Below are 19,749 nucleotides of genomic sequence, written 5' to 3'. Positions count from 1 at the left end.
TTACTACGTGCAGGCGAGTGGACCCAAGTCCAGGTTCAGTAACACCTTCTGTGTCAGTTTGATGCATTGTAATAGATCTGGAGAACTTCATTCTGGGTCTGCTCCTTTGTAATATTTACATTTTAAAATTCTGTTATTCAAAAAGTATGAAGAAATTAAAAGCTGTGACTTCTGAGGTTAAAGAGTCAGAAACAAAACCAAACAAAACAAAACTTCAAACTGTGGAGAAAAAGTCTGCCTTCCCTGGTTAATGGATAGTCAAACAAAACAATTTTGAACACTATGGTTCATGTTTTCAGAAAAAGATGGACAGTAGCACATATTTCATTAACTTCTATCCCTTAATATGTGGTCAAGCTGAACAATAAGAAAACAAAAGCACAACTGGGCAGCAAAATCCTTGAGTTTCTTGTTTTTCAGGACAGAAGGAGTACAGTCATATTTTACTGACATTTACAGAAAATATTTGCTTTATATAATGGTGCATTAGTAGAGTTGTAAGTACCCCTGATATATTATTGAACTACTAGTGTATATCAAATATATATTAATTTATATTTGTGAGGAAAAATGCCAAATTTTAAGAGAAATAGCTCTCTCATGATGTCTAAAATCGTTTACTTACTATTAACAGAAAAGTCTTAATAGAATGAGACAAATCTTCCACTGTAAAACCAGATTACATTTCCTAAATATCTTTAAGTTTTTCAAATATTTAAGAGTGTGCCTTTGGTTTTGGTGTTAAATTGCCAATTGTGTCAACTTTTAAATTCATTTTTCCAAGTTAAAAGAAATCATGTACTTGATAATTTTGGAGGTGTGGTGACTGTAATAAAAAATATTTGTATTTTACAACTTTAACAATGTTCTCTGAAGTTGTAGTGTCACTAAACAGTATATTAATCTCTTCTTAAAACCTAAAATTTGCCCTCTATGTGCACAGACATTCACCCTCTCTCTTCTGTTTACTAACTTGCCAGACTTGCATTTTCTGATTTTTATCTCTATACTCATAAATTTTCTGCTCTCTCCTTCAGTAAAGCATTCTCAGCACTCTACAATAGCAATAAATTAAGTATCTGAGTTCATTTGTGAGCAAAGTCTCTATAGACTAAAAGGGAAATCTGAGTACTTAGGCTGACCTTCCAGTTACCTTTCTTCCTGGTGATGCCTGGGTTTTCTTTTGGTTTTGATTAGCAAGGCCAATCTGGCAGACTTTTCTTGTTTCCTAGCCACCCCCACTTCCCACCTCCAGATTCCAGGTTAACAAAAGTAAAATGAAGTGAACCAACATGCCTCCCAAAGAATGAGAGAACTGCCAGGATACTTCTGAAGTTCATATTAAGAATTTTGAAAAACAAGGGTCAAGTGGAAAAGAAGCTTAAATTAAAGACATAATTTATTCAATACGTTGAGTGGAGTTTTGTTTCCCTCATTCAAATATTAGGTCTGAAGTTTTCTAACTTTTTACATTATAACTTCTATATGTGTTTTTTTGTTTTGTTTTATTTTAAAAATTTTTTTTTTACTGTCCCTCTCTCTCTACTCCATTCGTTTTCCTAGGTATCCAGTCAGTTGGCTACAACACAAAGTTAAAAAAGAAATCACATTTGGCTAAAGTTTTGCATGAAAAATAAATTTGATCCTTTTTTTCAAACATCAACAACAGGAAAGCCAAAATGCATGTCTCTTCTATACACCAGGACATTTACAAGGACTACGTTAGAATTGACACGAGGAAAGGAACTAGAAGGCTGAAATAGCATCAGCCCATTCAACATATATATGGTGATATATCCATTCCCCATATATCTTTGTGCTATAAACAATGTGTTAAATTTCTAACTGAAAAATCCATTAATAAGCTATGAACTCATAAAGGACAGAGTTTCATGGAGCTACAAATAATCCCAGTTCTATAAATTGCAGTGTTCATAATCTGTTTTTGAAGCAAATTAAAGGGCAATGCTGATAGTTCCAATAGCATAAAACATCTACAAATGACAAATTATTGGACAGTATTTAAGCAACTGTTTCAAGACAGTCTGTACCTGAGTACTATTGTGACAGCTGAACTCTAGTTAAAATTGCAAATATCAGAGAAAAATGGAGTCTTTGGCAGGAATAACAAAGGTCATCTATTTGATAATTGACAGGTTGTTCTTCAATGATTACTTCCTAAACTAGAGGCTCTTAACAGTAATCTCCTAACTAAAGGACTAGATTTTTGCCAGTGAAGTGGCTTTTTTATGCCATGATTCCTCTTCAGATACCAAAGTCATTCTGTTTCTTTTTAAGAAATATGTTTGCCTTACATTGTCTTTATTTAGTAATGGTAAAAAATTAATTTGAAACTAATAATTATGGATATGTATGCTAATTTCAGGTATGCCCACCATGATTATCAAACACATGCAAAACTTCAGCAATGCCTGATAATTGTTTCATTGACTCTATCTCAGGCTATGCTCTGTGAAGCTTCAACACATTCCTGAATTACCACATGAATCTGTTTCCTGCACAACTAGATGAGATACTTAAATAGCAGAGAATGTTCTGTCTGCCTTGAATAACAAAAAGATAATTTCATTTTTCTCAGTGTGCTTACAGTTGAAATCTACAGCTTTATTCCATTTTCGTGGAATAACAATGTAAATGGCAGCATCAGCCCCACAGCACTTCAGTTCCCTGACATCCTGAATCCAGAATTTCTAATTTCCTTTAGTGAGGAGCTTTCCAAATGTCTCTTCAGTCCTGAGTTAGGTTTTATAAAGCTTTAGGGAATATCTCCATTAAGATATCAAGCTACTTACTTCAAAACTGGCAATAGACATGTTGATTATTTTACAGGGTATAAACATTTTTCAAAGTGATTCTAAATTATTTTAGTTTTCTTGTCTTCTCTATTTTCCTATGAGTTTAGTTTGGGGAATCAAAGAATAATCTCTTCAAAAAATGTAAATCAGGTGGAATGTCACTCGCTTTCTTAATCTTAGTGTTTCCAGAAGACAGTCCTGACTAAGAAACCAAGTAGCATGAAGAGGCGCCTCTGTTTCCCAGAAGGGCAACTCTGCTGGTTCTAAGGTTCTGATGGCTAATAGCGTCAAAATGGTTTTAAACAAAAACTTTGTATTGTGGTTGTGACCACTTTATAATTACCCGAATTAAAATTTCTCCTCAAACACTTTTGATCTACAAGTTCTTACGCTCTGTTTACACCCTACCTTTTTACTTTTGAAAAGACAATTATATCTATAATTACTGGTTTACAGAAGGAGGTACACGCCTTCCTCACGTGACCATGAGGGCAGCTCCCTGAGAGCAGGAAGAACAGGCCATTCCTCTTCATCTCTGTATCCCAGTGTCTGGCACAGCTTCTGGTACATGGTAGGTACTCAATAAATATTGAGGAAATGGATGAATGAAATTATATTAATACCTGGGTCCTGACCTGCAAACAACCTCTATGATAATCATTTATCTTCAAAATTTTTATCTGCATTTACCTAGTTCATCAAAAAAAAAAAAAAAAGGGTAATAGTTTTAAACTAGAGCTTCTAAAATGTCTTCCTTCAAAATCCGTTATTGAGAATGTGATTTATTTAAACTACGTTGCATGTATTAGTGATATCAAGACTGAGAGGGCAATTTTCAAAGTATTAACATTTAGCATTTTCTTACTCTTCCAGTTCCTTACTCGATACAGCATTTCTTTTTTTCAAAAGGACACAGAGAGTAGCAGGAGTTTGTAAGACCTTTTGTTCATATAAGTGAGAATAGAAATATATTTAGACTGAGATCCTATCATTCTTTTGGCATACATTTTCAGCTAAAAACACCATGGAGAAATCCCTTCTACCTATAACGGCATTAGGAGAGGAGCCGGAAAGTACATATAAAATAACGTGAATATACAGATTCTTATTCCAGGGACTTATTAATCTAATTTGGCAGATACATGTAAGACAACATAATATGAGACATTTCAACTGCTGGACAAAATTTGAGCAGAACTGTGACCTCACATAAAAGCATGAGATTTCCTCAGTCATCACAAACGGAAGTTAATTCAAGAATATCTAACTCTGAAGATGAAACAGACTTTTATATTGTCATAGATTTTTTAATAATTTTTTTAACCACAAAACCATGAAGTAAAAATGTCTACATGAAACCCAATTATCCTGCAAAATCTTTTTTAAAAAGTCAGAGATAGGCATGTGCACAAACACCCATAGACTTGCCAAATTATTCAGTGTATGTAGACTTAATGGACATTCGCTTTCAAGAGCTGATAGTTTTCACTGAATAAAAAAGTTGATACAAATAATGTACCACCTACATTCATATCTCCCTTACTTTGTTCCTTGAAGTAGTACTTAATGCCTCAGGGGGTTAACAAGGGTATTTGAAATAGAGTTTAGTCAAACATGTTTGTAGAAAGCTGTATTAGGCAAATTTAAAGAGGTTTCTTTACTGCAGGACTTTTCAGAGGCTTTAGTTTACTGATGTGTATCATAAACTGCCATTTTTTAAAAAATCGAATGTAGACAAATCCAATTTTTCAGTAACTAATTCTCTGCCTATTTTTAACTTCCCTAGTTTCATTGTTCACCATAAAACTTCAAAAATGTAGGCAGTAAAGTATAACTTATTTCTGTAATAAAATGATATTATTACTCCAGAAATCCTCAACTGTGAAGAGAAAAAATTGCACCCCAAGCAACATTTGAAATATGATCAAATTTCTTCAGGAGATAATTAATAGTAAAGCCATGACATGAACCTACCTCCAGTGTTATGCATTTCCCATTATAAAACTATCAAAAACATAATATTTAATGAGTTTTTTCTATGTGCTAGGCACCAAGATTAACATTTTATATATACCACCACATAAAATTCTCATAATACTCATGTGATATGGGTACCATAACTCCACGTTTACTCAGGACCTTTGACTGAGAAGATAAATGTAAATGCCCTTAAGCAATTTTTATCATTAAACTTATACAGCTGTACCTGATACTTCCCCCCCTCTTTAAACCAGATGATGAAAATTTACATTTTGTCCTTTCTGCTCAATTTTGCTGTGAACCTAAAATTTACTCTAAAAAAATAAAGTCTGTTAACAACAACTTACATTGTGAATCAGGACCCAAGGCTGAGTGAGTTGCCACTGCCTACAGTGGAATTTGCAATCTCTGATTAACTGTTTAATGATTATCTATTCCCACCAGACATTCTTAGCGTGTGTGTGTGTATGTATACGTATGTATATATATATATATATATATATATATATATACATACATATATACACACACACATATATATTTACAGTTACATATCAAAACAAATAACATAAAAACAATAATAGCAGAAAATGCTTGATGAGTTCCTACTCTATGAATAATTTTAAGTCCTCCACGTGTGTGTACTCATTCAACCTTCAAAACAACTGTATGAGATAAATAACCCTTTACAGCTGATGAAAGTGAAACAGAATTAACTTGTCCAAGGTCAAACAGCTAGAATAGTGGTGCCAGGACTTGAATTTAGATAATCTCACACTTGATCATTTTGTTTGCTGTCAACATTTGAATAAATGGGATGGCATCATTTGAGAAAGTAAGATTTTAAACTTCAATGAAGAAGTGCTTATTTAGTATAGCATCTTATATGTTTAAACAGAAATGACTTTTGAATTCCTCCAGTATGGGTAGGTTGGAGAAGGATTTTTAATTGTGATTCCATCTAATAATGATACTCCTGTTTCTTTTTTCCCCATGGAGAATAAATTTTCCTTATTTAGATATTTAAAATTTCTAACCCCAATAAAAATGTTTCTTCTCACTCTAATTACTTAAATATGCACTTTCTTCAATCTAACATAAGGAACACAGATCATGGCAAAGGGATCATATGCAAGATGAAGACAAATCTGGTCATAGAAAGCTACCTGGCTAAGGACAGGAATGTAAGTTGAATCATCTGTCTTCACCATCTCAGTAAGTGGCACTGCTATCTACTCATTTGCTCAGGTAAAAAAAAAAAAAATTATCTTCAATTCCTTTCTTAGTTTATGATTGCTGATCAGTTAATTACCATGTTTTAATGACTTTTCTTCCAAATATATTCGGAGTCACCCTCTATCTCTGAATTATCTCCTAAACTACTACAACAATCTCCTAACTACTTCAGTGTACAATGGTCTTTTCAAATATATCAAATATGCAAAATATATTTATTTTACAAATAGATCATGTCATTGCCTTGCTTAAAACTATTCTCAATACTTCTAGAATCAAATACGAACTCTTTAGCAGAGTCAACAAGACACTAGAGGATCTGTACCCTCCCTACCTCTCTGACTTCAACTTTACTCTCCTACTTATTCCCTACATTCTAGATACACTGTCCTTCTCACTTTCCCACCTCAAGGACTTTGCACTTGCTTTTCCCTCTAGAATGCTCTTTACTGTCATTATTATCCAATCCTCATTTTCAATCAATCTTCAGACCTCAAACTATCTAATGCTGTGATATTACCGTTTTCATTTCTCCCTTATCTGGTCATTGTAGGACATTATTTTATTTTCTTCCTAGAATGCACTGCTATGTGAAATTACTTGTTAATGCTCCATCTTTCCAACCAGATATAAATATTATTTCTCTTGTTCACTGATCTATCTTCAATACCAAGAATGGTTCCTAGGACATTGATGATCTCAAAAATTCTTACAATGAATGAATAAATACATCATATTATGGATAATAAATGAAGCTGGCATTAATCACATTGCAAAGAAGAGCAAGTCTGCATAAACTAATTTGTAAAGACTGTACCTAAAGTGAATTTTGAGCATTTGATAATTCACAGTGCAGAGATGCAGCTGATGATGCACACTTTATAATGGGTATAAGACTATCCCAGAACAGAATGAGATAAGAATGCCATAGAAAAGACTTGCTGAACATGAATAAAATAAACAAGAAACCCAGAGAATGCAACACATATATTTGCAAAGAATGATTATAATTTCCTTAGTGAGAAAGAATTGGGACTGAATATCAAAACTCTATTATTTTTATGTTATGTATATATGTGTATGTATAGGGATATATATAAATATATATGTATATGCATATATCTATCCTTATATTTTATGGTTACTTGATTTCCTCAATTTTATTGTAAAAAAACATATGGATGGTCCTATTCTCAGTCTGTGGTTTGAATTATGCTGAACAAAGCCTTTATTATTTTGTATAAATCATCATTCTATATAGCATTTTATAAAAATGTCATCAAGAATTTAGCATATATATTATATATGTATATATATGTGTGTGTTTATACACACACACACACACACACACACACATATAGTGAGCATGAGAGAGAGAGAACAATAATAGGGAAAAGCTCCATATATAATATATATAGAACAGCTCCACATATATAAAGCTCTCTATATAGAACAGGGAAAGGCTCGGCTTAGTGAAGGCTGTCCCAGCAGGGTCTATTATTTGGGTTTGACTGATGATACTTAAGTATCGGAATATAAAACATGTATGTATGAGAGTTTTGGAAGCAGATTCTTGAAAACTATATTCTTTTTAAGGTGACATTTTTTCATTTTGCAATAGCAGTACACTCTCACTATTAAGAATCAAATATAAACTTGATTCGGAAAATTAGTCTTTTATATAGGCTCACAAGGATTTCCTCATTTGGTAGTAAGACTGAATAACTTATTATGAAAACTTCTGTATTTCTCTAATGTAAGGAGAAATTAACTTCATTGAAACCTTGAAACAATTCAAAACAACATTTTCAGTGAAACACAATCAAACTTTAGGATTGCACATTCATCTTTGTAACTGTGAGAAGGACTGAATGATAATGATATGGTATTCTCCAGATTAATTATCCTTCCTCATAAGTAATACAGACAACAAAGTGAGAGAACAAATGCTCTTTAATTTTTTTCCCCTCGGTTTCCGATTATGTACTGAGTTTGAAGTGGCACACAAAATAGAATGATATATTTTCAGTGCAGTTCATCCCCAGAAAAGTTACTCTGTGAACTTAACATCAAATTAAAATAGCGATTCAAAAAAAGGAAAGAAAAATCTGGCAAGATCAATAAATGTGCTTTAGTGAAATCAAGGAATAACTTATCTTTCTTAGGAGTTTGGCTCCAGTTTATTTCTTTCTTAGGTGCAGCTAATCCATAGATCTAGACTAACAGCATGATAAATTTTAATCTTGGCATGTTCCAGCAATAGATCTCTTAATAATGAGATGCACATCTCTCACAGAACCTGCCCTGAATCAAATGTTTAGCAGAACCATGTGAAGCTTCCCCTAACTCACCGCTCACTGGCACTTTCTGAGAGAGAAAGAATTGCTAGACAATTGAAACAAATTCACCACTTGAGGAAGTAGATGACATCACATTAAGTCCCAGGAAAGAGAAAAATGGTTCTGCTTTTCTAACTCCCATCTCTTGGCTCCAAGCACCTAGCTTAGTGACAAATACTCAATTGCAATTAAGTCTTGCTTCCCCTAAGAATGTTGCAAAAAAAGGAGAGGACTTCAGAGCGTGAGGAGACTTCTTGTGTTTGTAACTTATGTTCAGATGAATAATAACCAAATGACATAGAGAACATGATCCAAAGACTTCTTTTTCCTTATTACCTTGATCAAATTGGTGAGTGCTAAAAGAGTATTTAATGTTGAAAACATAGTATCTACAAACCCTAACATCTAAAAAATCGTAATAATCTTTCCTCTCCCTTTACCTACCACCCCTCAGTTCTCTCTTGCTGCTCCATAACCAAAAATTCTATTTTCCTTAAATCTTTCTCTGTATCCCCATCAATTTCAGGCTTTTTTGGAGGGAGGGGAGGTGTAATAGGTTTTGGTTCTTTGTTTTTGGTTTTTTGCCTTCAGAGAACACATTTGAAACATTTTTTTAAAATCCAAAAAAAAGGCAATGATTTTTTTGACCATTTTATTATATTGACAATGGTGGCATGACAGCAGCTTATGGGAAGTTTATATCTATTAAAACTAAGCTGAGTTACTTTCAATACTGCCAATCAAAAAGTAATCAAATTCAGCAACATTTTTATTTAAATTATTACACAATTTTAAGAGCACTTGACATTCACCAGCCATAACCTTTTATCACTTCGGTGTATTTACTTCCAGACATTTTTTCTATGGTTACAAAAATAACTCACAAAACTCACAATAGGTAGAGAATTCCAAAGCCTGCTATTCATCTCCAAGCAGTATATTATGAATGTCCTTCCTCCTCTGTAAATATGAATCTTTATCATACTTTAAAAGTTACATGCATCAAATACTATAATTTAGTCAATCCCCAATTGTTGGACATCTAGATTGTTCACATCATTTTGTTTTAGTAGATAGATAGATAGGTAGATACACATACTTACATAGTGGCTCAGAATAGTATAACAAACTTGCACTAAAATGAACTTTTTTCCCCTTAAACTCTCTGGGAAAGTGGGCTTTTAAATTACACTTTAGTGAAAGATATTTTAACACCCTTCAACATTCCTGTACAGAAAATAACTTTACTTCCTGTTTCTGGAAGTGTCTAGCCTCTATGGTCTGCCTGTGTGTGTGTTTAGTATTTCCTTTAATCCTAGACATTTTTTTTTTTAACATCTTTACTGGAGTATAATTGCTTTACAATGCTGAGTTAGTTTCTGCTTTATAACAAAGTGAATCAGTTATACTTATACATATTTCCCCATATATCTTCCCTCTTGCATCTCCCGCCCTCCCACCCTCCCTATCCCACCCCTCCAGGTGGTCACAAAGCACCGAGTCGATCTCCCTGTGCTATGCGGCTGCTTCCCACTAGCTCTCTCTTTTACATTTGGTAGTGTATATATGTCCATGCCACTCTCTCACTTTGTCCCAGCTTACCCTTCCCCCTCCCCGTATCCTCAAGTCCATTCTCTAGTAGGTCTGTGTCTTTAGTCCCATCTTGCTCCTAGGTTCTTCATGACCATTTTTTTTGTTTGTTTTCTAGATTCCATATATATGTGTTAGCATACGGTATTTGTTTTTCTCTTTCTGACTTACTTCACTCTGTATGACAGACTCTAGGTCCATCTACCTCACAACAAATAACTCAATTTCGTTTCTTTTTATGGGTGAGTAATATTCCATTGTATGTATGTGCCACATCTTCTTTATCCATTCATCCGATGATGGACACTTAGGTTGCTTCCATGTCCTGGCTTTTGTAAATAGAGCTGCAATGAACATTGTGGTACATGACTCTTTTTGAATTAGGGTTTTCTCAGGGTATATGCCCAGTAGTGGGATTGCTGGGTCTCATGGTAGTTCTATTTTTAGCATTTTAAGGAACCTCCATACTGTTCTCCATAGTGGCTGTATCAATTTACATTCCCACCAACAGTGTAAGAAGGTTCCCTTTTGTCCACACCCTCTCCAGCATTTATTGTTTGTAGATTTTTTGATGATGGCCATTCTGACAGGTGTGAGATGATATCTCATTGTAGTTTTGATTTTCATTTCTCTAAAGATTAATAATGTTGAGAATTCTTTCACGTGTTTGTTGGCAATCTGTATATCTTCTTTGGAGAAATGTCTACTTAGGTCTTCTGCCCATTTTTGGATTGGGTTGTTTGTTTTTTTGATATTGAGCTGCATGAGCTGCATGTAAATTTTGGGGATTAATCCTTTGACAGTTGCTTCACTTGCATATATTTTCTCCCATTCTGAGGGTTGTCTTTTCGTCTTGTTTATGGTTTCCTTTGCTGTGCAAAAGCTTTGAAGTTTCATTAGGTCCCATTTGTTTATTTGTGTTTTTATTTCCATTTCTCTAGGAGGTGGGTCAAAAAGGATCTTGCTATGATTTATGTCATAGAGTGTTCTGCCTATGTTTTTCTCTAAGAGTTTGATAGTGTCTGGCCTTACATTTAGGTCTTTTATCCATTTTGAGTTTATTTTTGTGTATGGTGTTAGGGAGTGATCTAATTTCATTCTTTCAATGTAGCTGTCCAGTTTTCCCAGCACCACTTATTGAAGAGGCTGTCTTTTCTCCACTGTATATTCTTGCCTCCTTTATCAAAGGTAAGGTGACCATATGTGCGTGGGTTTATCTCTGGGCTTTCTATCCTGCTCCATTGATCTGTATTTCTGTTTTTGTGCCAGTACCATACTGTCTGGATTACTGTAGTTTTATAGTATAGTCTGAAGTCTGGGAGCCTGATACCTCCAGCTCCGTTTCTCTTTCTCAAGTTTGCTTTGGCTATTCAGGGTCTTTTGTATTTCCATACAAATTGTGAAATTATTTGTTTGAGTTCTGTGAAAAATGCCAGTGGTAGTTTGATAGGGATTGCACTGAATCTGTAGAATGCTTTGGGTAGTACAGTCATTTCACAATGTTTATTCTTCCAATTCAAGGACATGGGCTATCTCTCCATCTGTTTGTATCATCTTTAATTCCTTTCATCAGTGTCATAATTTTCTGCATACAGGTCTTTTGTCTCCTTAGGTAGGTTTATTCCTAGATATTTTATTCTTTTTGTTGCAGTGGTAAATGGGAGTGTTTTCTTAATTTCACTTTCAGATTTTTCATCATCAATGTATCGGAATGCAAGAGATTTCTGTGCATTATTTTTGTATCCTGCTACTTTACCAAATTCATTGATTAGCTCTAGGAGTTTTCTGGTAGCATCTTTAGGATTCTCTATGTATAGTATCATGTCATCTGCAAACAGTGACAGCTTTACTTCTTCTTTTCGGATTTGGATTCCTTTTATTTCTTTTTCTTCTCTGCTTGCTTTGGCTAAAACTTCCAAAACTATGTTGAATAATAGTGGTGAGAGGGGGCAACCTTGTCTTGTTCCTGATCTTAGTGGAAATGGTTTCAGTTTTTCACCATTGAGAACGATGTTGGTTGTGGGTTTGTCATATATGGCCTTTATTATGTTGAGGTTAAGTTCCCTCTATGCCTACTTTCTGGAGGGTTTTCATCATAATTGGGTGTCGACTTTTGTCAAAAGCTTTCTTTGTATCTATTGAGATGATCACATTGTTTCTCTCCTTCAATTTGTTAATATGCTGTATCACATTGATTGATTTATGTATATTGAAGAATCCTTGCATTCCTGGGATAAAACTCACTTGATCATGGTGTACAATCCTTTTAATGTGCTGTTGGATTCTGTTTGCTAGGATTTTGTTGAGGATTTTTGCATCTATGTTCATCAGTGATATTGGCCTGTAGTTTTCTTTCTTTGTGACATCTTTGTCTGGTTTTGGTATCAGAGTGATGGTGGCCTCATAGAATGAGTTTGGGAGTGTTCCTCCCTCTGCAATATTTTGGAAGAGTTTCAGAAGGATAGGTGTTAGCTCTTCTCTAAATGCTTGATAGAATTCGCCTGTGAAGCCATCTGGTCCTGGGCTTTTGTTTGTTGGAAGGTTTTTAATCACAGTTTCAATTTCAGTGCTTGTGATTGGTCTGTTCATATTTTCTATTTCTTCCTGGTTCAGTCTCGGTAGGTTGTGCATTTCTAAGAATCCGTCCATTTCTTCCAGGTTGTCCATTTTATTGGCATAGAGTTGCTTGTAGTAATCTCTCATGATCCTTTGTATTTCTGCAGTGTCAGTTGTTACTTCTTCTTTTTCATTTCTAATTCTATTGATTTGAGTCTTCTCCCTTTTTCTCTTGATGAGTCTGGCTAATGGTTTATCAATTTTGTTTATCTTCTCAAAGAACCAGGTTTTAGTTTTATTGATCTTTGCTATTGTTTCCTTCATTTCTTTTTCATTTATTTCTGATCGGATTTTTATGATTTCTTTCCTTCTGCTAACTTTGGGGTTTTTTTGTTCTTCTTTCTCTAATTGCTTTAGGTGTAAGGTTAGGTTGTTCAGTTGAGATGTTTCTTGTTTCTTGAGGTAGGATTGTATTGCTATAAACTTCCCTCTCAGAACTGCTTTTGCTGCATCCCATAGGTTTTGCGTTGTCGTGTTTTCATTGTCATTTGTTTCTAGGTATTTTTTGATTTCCTCTTTGATTTCTTCAGTGATCTCTTGGTTATTTAGTAGTTTATGCTGTAGCCTCCATGTGTTTGTATTTTTTTACAGATATTTTCCTGTAATTGATATCTAGTCTCATGGCATTGTAGTCAGAAAAGATACTTGATACGATTTAAATTTTCTTAAATTTACCAAGGCTTGATTTGTGACCCAAGATATGATCTATCCTGGAGAATGTTCCATGAGCACTTGAGAAGAATGTGTATTCTGTTGTTTTTGGATGGAATGTCCCATAAATATCAATTAAGTCCATCATGTTTAATGTATGATTTAAAGCTTGTGTTTCCTTATTTATTTTCATTTTGGATGATCTGTCCATTGGTGAAAGTGGGGTGTTAAAGTCCCCTACTATGATTGTGTTACTCTCAATTTCCCCTTTTATGGTTGTTAGTATTTGCCTTATGTATTGAGGTGCTCCTATGTTGGATGCATAAATATTTACAATTGTTATCTGTTCTCCTTGGATTGATCCCTTGATCATTATATAGTGTCCTTCTTTGTCTCCTGTAATAGTCTTTGTTTTAAAGTCTACTTTGTCTGATATGAGAATTGCTACTCCAGCTTTCTTTTGATTTCCATTTGCATGCAATATCTTTTTCCATCCCCTCACTTTCAGTCTGTATGTGTCCTAGGTCTGAAGTGGGTCTCTTGTAGACAGCATATCTACAGGTCTGTTTTTGTATCCATTCAGCCAGTCTATGTCTTTTGGTTGGAACATTTAATCCATTTGCATTTAAGGTAATTATCGATATGTATGTTACTATGATCATTTTCTTAATTTTTGGGTTTGTTATTGTAGGTCTTTTCCTTCTCTTGTGTTTTCTGCCTAGAGAAGTTCCTTTAGCATTTGTTGTAAAGCTGGTTTGGTGGTGCTGAATTCTCTTAGCTTTTGCTTGTCTGTAAAGATTTTAATTTCTCCGTCAAATCTGAATGAGATCCTTGCTGGGTAGAGTAATCTGGGTTGTAGGTTTTTCCTCTTCATCACTTTAAATATATCCTGCCACACCCTTCTGGCTTGCAGAGTTTCTGCTGAAAGATCAGCTGTTAACCTTATGGGGATTCCCTTGTGTGTTATTTGTTGTTTTTCCCTTGCTGCTTTCAATATTTTTTCTTTGTATTTAATTTTTGATAGTTTGATTAATATGTGTCTTGGCGTGTTTCTCCTTGGATTTATCCTGTATGCACCTCTCTGTGCTTCCTGGACTTGATTGACTATTTTCTTTCCCATATTAGGGAAGTTTTCAACTACAATCTCTTCAAATATTTTCTCAGTCCCTTTCTTTTTCTCTTCTTCTTCTGGGACCCCTATAATTCGAATGTCGGTGCACTTAATGTTGTCCCAGAGGTGTCTGAGGCTGTCCTCAATTCTTTTCATTCTTTTTTCTTTATTCTGCTCTGCAGTAGTTATTTCCACTATTTTATCTTCCAGGTCACTTATCCGTTTTCTGCCTCAGTTATTCTGCTATTGATCCCTTCTAGAGAATTTTTAATTTCATTTATTGTATTGCTCGTCACTGTTTGTTTGCTCTTTAGTTTTTCTGCGTCCTTGTTAAACGTTTCTTGTTATTTTGTCCATTCTATTTCCACGATTTTGGATCATCTTTACTATCATTATTCTGAATTCTTTTTCAGGTAGACTGCCTATTTCCTCTTCATCTGTTAGGTCTGGTGGCTTTTTACCTTGCTCCTTCATGTGCTGTGTGTTTCTCTGTCTTCTCATTTTGCTGACCTTACTGTGTTTGGGGTCTCCTTTTCACAGCCTGTAGTTTCATAGTTCCCATTGTTTTCGGTGTCTGCCCCCAGTGGCTAAGGTTGGTTCAGTGGGTTGTGTAGGCTTCCTGGTGGAGGGGACGAGTGCCTGAGTTCTGGTGGATGAGGCTGGATCTTGTCTTTCTGGTGGGCAGGTCCACGTCTGGTGGTGTGCTTTGGGGTGTCTGTGGCCTTACTATGATTTTAGGCAGCCTCTCTGCTAATGGATGGGGCTGTGTTCCTGTCTTGCTAGTTGTTTGGCATAGGGTGTCCAGCACTGTAGCTTGCTGGTCGTTGAGTGGAGCTGGGTCTTGGCGTTGAGATGGAGATCTCTGGGAGATTTTCTCCGTTTGATATTACATGGAGCTGGGAGGTCTCATGTGGACCAATGTCCTGAACTTGGCTCTCCCACCTCAGAGGCACAGCTGTGATGCCTGGCTGGAGCACCAAGAGCCTGTCATCCACATGGCTCAGAATAAAAGCAAGAACAAAAAGAAAGAGAGAAGGAAAGAAAGAAGAAGATAAAATAAAATAAAATAAAATAAAGTTATTAAAAAAAAAATTATTAAAAGAAATTTTCTTAAGTAATTAAAAAAGAAAAGAAAGAAAGAAGAGAGCAACCAAACCAAAAAAGAAATCCACCAATGATAACAAGCACTAAAAACTATACTAAAAAAACCCCAAAAAACAAAAAACGGACAGACAGAATCCTAGGACAAATGGTAAAAGCATAGCTATACAGACAAAATCACACACAGATGCATACACATACACACTCACAAAAAGAGAAAAAGGGAAAAAATATATATATATATATCGTTGCTCCCAAGTCGACCTCCTCAATTTGGGATGATTCGTTGTCTATTCAGGTATTCCACATATGCAGGTACATCAAATTGTTTGTGGAGCTTTAATCCGCTGCTCCTGAGGCTGCTGGGAGAAATCTCCCTTTCACTTCTTTGTTCACACAGCTCCTGCTTTCACCTTTGGATTTGGCCCTGCCTCTGCGTGTAGGTTACCTGAAGGCGTCTGTTCCCCGCCCAGACAGGAAGGGGTTAAAGGAGCAGCTGATTCGGGGGCTCTGGCTCACTCAGGCCGTGGGGAGGGAGGGATACGGATGCGGGGCGAGCCTGCGGCGGCAGAGGCAGGCGTGATGCTGCAACAGCCTGAGGCACGCCGTGCGTTCTCCCGGGGAAGTTGTCCCTGGGTCACGGGAGCCTGGCAGTGGTGGGCTGCACAGGCTCCCGGGAGGGGACCTGTGCCTGCACAGAGGCTTCTTGGTGGCGGCAGCAGCAGCCTTAGCGTCCCATGCCCGTCTCTGGGGCCCGCGGTGATCGCCGCGGCTCGCGCCCGTCTCTGGAGCTCGTTTAGGCAGCGCTCTGAATCCCCTTTCCTCGCGCACCAGGAAACAAAGAGGCAAGAAAAAGTCTCTTGCCTCTTCGGCAGCTCCAGACCTTTTCCCGGACTCCCTCCCGGCTAGCCGTGCTGCACTAACCCCCTTCAGGCTGTGTTCACGCCACAACCCCAGTCCTCTCCCTGGGATCTGACCTCCGAAGCCCGAGCCTCAGCTCCCAGCCCCCGCCCACCCTGGCGGGTGAGCAGACAAGCCTCTCAGGCTGGTGAGTGCTGGTCGGCATGGATCCTCTGTGCAGGAATCTCTCCGATTTGCCCTCTGCACCCCTGTTGCTGCGCTCTCCTCCATGGCTCCAAAGCTTCCCCCCTCTGCCACCTGCCGTCTCCGCCCGCGAAGGGGCTTCCTAGTGTGTGGAAACCTTTCCTCCTTCACAGCTCCCTCCCACTGGTGCAGGTCCCATCTCTATTCTTCTGTCTCTCTTTTTTCTTTTTTCTTTTGCCCTACCCAGGTACGTGGGGAGTTTCTTGCCTTTTGGGAGGTCTGAGGTCTTCTGCCAGCGTTCAGTAGGTGTTCTGTAGGAGTTGTTCCACATGTAGATGTATTTCTGATGCATTTGTGGGGAGGAAGATGATCCCCACGTCTTACTCTTCTGCCATCTTGAAGCTCCTCCACTCCTAGACATTTTAATGACATGATATTGACTATTCTTAATGGTTTCCATTAGAATGTGTTCTCAGGATTTGATGGTGATGGATACTATTATTTTGTACTTTTAGGTGACTTTTTCCTATATTTATTTCCTACTGATATTAAGTGAAGGTTTATTTATCTGGTTTCATTTTATTGTCTAGATGGATATGTACACTATTACTAGAAACCAGTTTTGCCAGGTCGAACTAAAAATTGATATCCCCAAGTCTGAAGTTTGGAATGCAAATGTCAATATTGGTACAGCTTCTCCCAGTAAGGCATTAACATTGAACCATATTTTTCAAGGACAAGGATTTTGCAAATTTACGGAAATACACAAGGGATTAAGAGGTTTATCAGATAAGCTAAATTTAAATTGCCTGATAACTTTAAATGAGAATTTCTGTTTGAAGATCTACCTTGGGAGCTGCTGCAATTCCCATCACACTTGGGCTACTTCTTTGCCAGATCCTCTTATCTTTATTCTCATACCCTACCTCTCTCTCCACACTCCAGGTTGCCTTCTCCTGCAACTTCCCAACACAAGATATCTTTTCATCATGTTTCCTTTAAAATTACAAAAATTAAATCTATGAGATTATTAGTTGTTGTTTGCTTTGGATTATTGATAACTAGATGATGGGAAGACAGGTGGAGGATGTGAGCTTTTGTATTAGTCTGTAAAATCATAAAGTTAATGAAATTAACTTATGGAAACAGAAACATGAAGAGACCAGTTACCCAAGTCACAAGGATATGTACTGTTCCTCTAAGAACCTCTAGCTGTAAGACCCTCTAGCTCCACACTGCATTGACTATACAATTTTATAAAGTCCATGTAACATTTAGAGTTTCACCATTTGCTTAAGTAATAATCGGAATCACCTCCATCATAATCATACATGCTTAGGAGTGATGTACTTCTAATGTACATATTAGATTGTTTAAGTGGTAATAAAGTCCTGACACACATGGGAAGATGTGGAGTATTAGAAAGAGCAATGAACTCAAGAGACTTTTGTTCAAATGCCCACCTATGTCCTTTACTTACTCGGTCATCTTTGGAGTAGTGAATAATCTCTCTGAACTTCAGTTATACTCTCTCAAAAATTAAATAAGAATTTAAATAATTGATTAAAGGAGATAAATTGTGTGTTAGTTCTTGTTCTTGTATGTACACACACATATACACACATATCTTTTGGTTTAACAATCTCTGTCATTGGAAAAATTCAGTAGGGTATAACGTATTGAGTTCTACCACATGATTCTTTAAAAACTAAGTAAGTAAGAAAATAAAGCATCTTAATGCATAAGAAAACATTCTTAACTTTTGCTTTCCATCTCATCACCACACTGAAGTCGAACAACAGAGAGAGAGAGAGAGAGAAAGATACACACACACACACAAACACACACATGCACAGAGATTGAGAAAAAGAGAGAGAAAGCAAGCACTGAGTTCAAGTCTGAGCTCTGACAATTAATCAGTAGCTCTGTGATCTTGGGTAAATCACTTAAAATTTTTGAGCTTCATTTTCCTCACCTGTCAAATAAGTTGCTCTGATGACTAAATGAAATCAACATTGCATGTAAAGGACCTAGAAGAATATATTTTACAAGTATACAAGTACTCAGCAAACATTAGTTTCCCAGTCGTTACTGATAGGTATTGGGTGTACATAAATTAGTGTGGAAAAGGGAGAAAAATGACTCACAGAAACAAAGTACTTAGGGATTTAAAAACTGTTGATTTTTTCCCATATTTTTCTAATCAATAATAAGTAGAAAAATGATTAATTTCAAATTTAGTTCATGGTTCTATGGATGGGGGTAAAATTTATTTAATACATAAAGACAGACAAATTATGTGTTATATATGTAGGAATAATTTGAAAGAAAAAAGTAGAGAAAACAAGGATTTAGTGTCCAAACACTGGAAGAGAAACTGCGTAGTCATAAAAATATCCTCTCCACACCTGAAAGAGAGAACAACTAGCTATTTATGGGTGGTAAGGAGAAGACAAGATAATCCCAAATTATAGGTAAAATAAATCTGTATGTGTAATCTGTCTATCTATCGATGGCAGACACACAGATAAGTATCTGAAGAGTAATGTCTGAGTGGGGGTTACATAAATTCTCATTTGATCACTCTGGGCCCCAATACGTCAAGACCCAGTAAGGGAGAGAATACAATGCTTTTATTAAAATTCATCCTGTAATATAAAATTTTATTTTATGTGGACAATGCAGTGAGTTATTATACTTAGCTCTAGTGGGAGTGTCACTCATGAGGAAGAGCGGCCACACCTTCCTAAAAATATGAGTCCCTTAATTTTTAGCTAAGCCAAGATTTCCTTTGTGTTTTACCAGACATTTCTTGAATGCATTTCTGAGATGCAAGTATTTCTGTCTGCTGTGCATTTTTTCCAAATTTCCCGTCATTTTTTGAATGTGGAATTATGCACACTTCATCTCATTAGACCCACATGTTAGGAAGAGTTTGGGCTCTGAAACGTGGACCAGGGCAGCATGTCTTAGCACAATCTGGGAATGAGCTGTCTTGAACGTCCGTTGTTTTCACTCACAACACCCTTTACTCACAGTTTAATAACCTGGCTTGCATTTTCTATGACCTGTGAAGTATAGCTATGGTTGCCTTCAAAATAACTCACTTGTTTTGTAAAACTTTCTAAGGTCACCATAAATTGCCATTTGCATTCATGGTAACGCTGGGAACTATTTAAAGGCTTATTAAAAAATAGTTGTCCTGAACACAGGAGATAGGAACAAGTCTTAGGGGCTTGAGAGTGGGCTTGGAGTAGAGGAGCCC

General features: G+C 36.3%; 1 protein-coding gene and 1 long non-coding RNA gene across 5 annotated transcripts in view; one reads left to right on the top strand and one right to left on the bottom strand.

Annotated features, from left to right (window-relative positions):
• LOC309624989 overlaps positions 1–15,431 on the top strand; it is a 290,848-nt gene extending 275,417 nt beyond the window's left edge. Inside the window, exon 2 of the long non-coding RNA XR_014242284.1 lies at positions 14,522–15,431. This is a non-coding gene — a long non-coding RNA (uncharacterized lncRNA). The remainder of the gene's footprint in view (positions 1–14,521) is intronic.
• MDGA2 (MAM domain containing glycosylphosphatidylinositol anchor 2) overlaps positions 1–19,749 on the bottom strand; it is an 830,366-nt gene that overhangs the window by 601,946 nt on the left and 208,671 nt on the right. The gene's annotated exons all lie outside the window — the stretch shown is intronic.

The sequence above is a fragment of the Balaenoptera borealis genome (genome assembly GCF_965194805.1).
Source record: "Balaenoptera borealis genome assembly, chromosome: 3".
Classification (NCBI taxonomy): domain Eukaryota; kingdom Metazoa; phylum Chordata; class Mammalia; order Artiodactyla; family Balaenopteridae; genus Balaenoptera; species Balaenoptera borealis.
The sequence above is the reverse complement of the archived record's forward strand: the minus strand, read 5'-3'. Positions and strand labels throughout refer to the sequence as shown.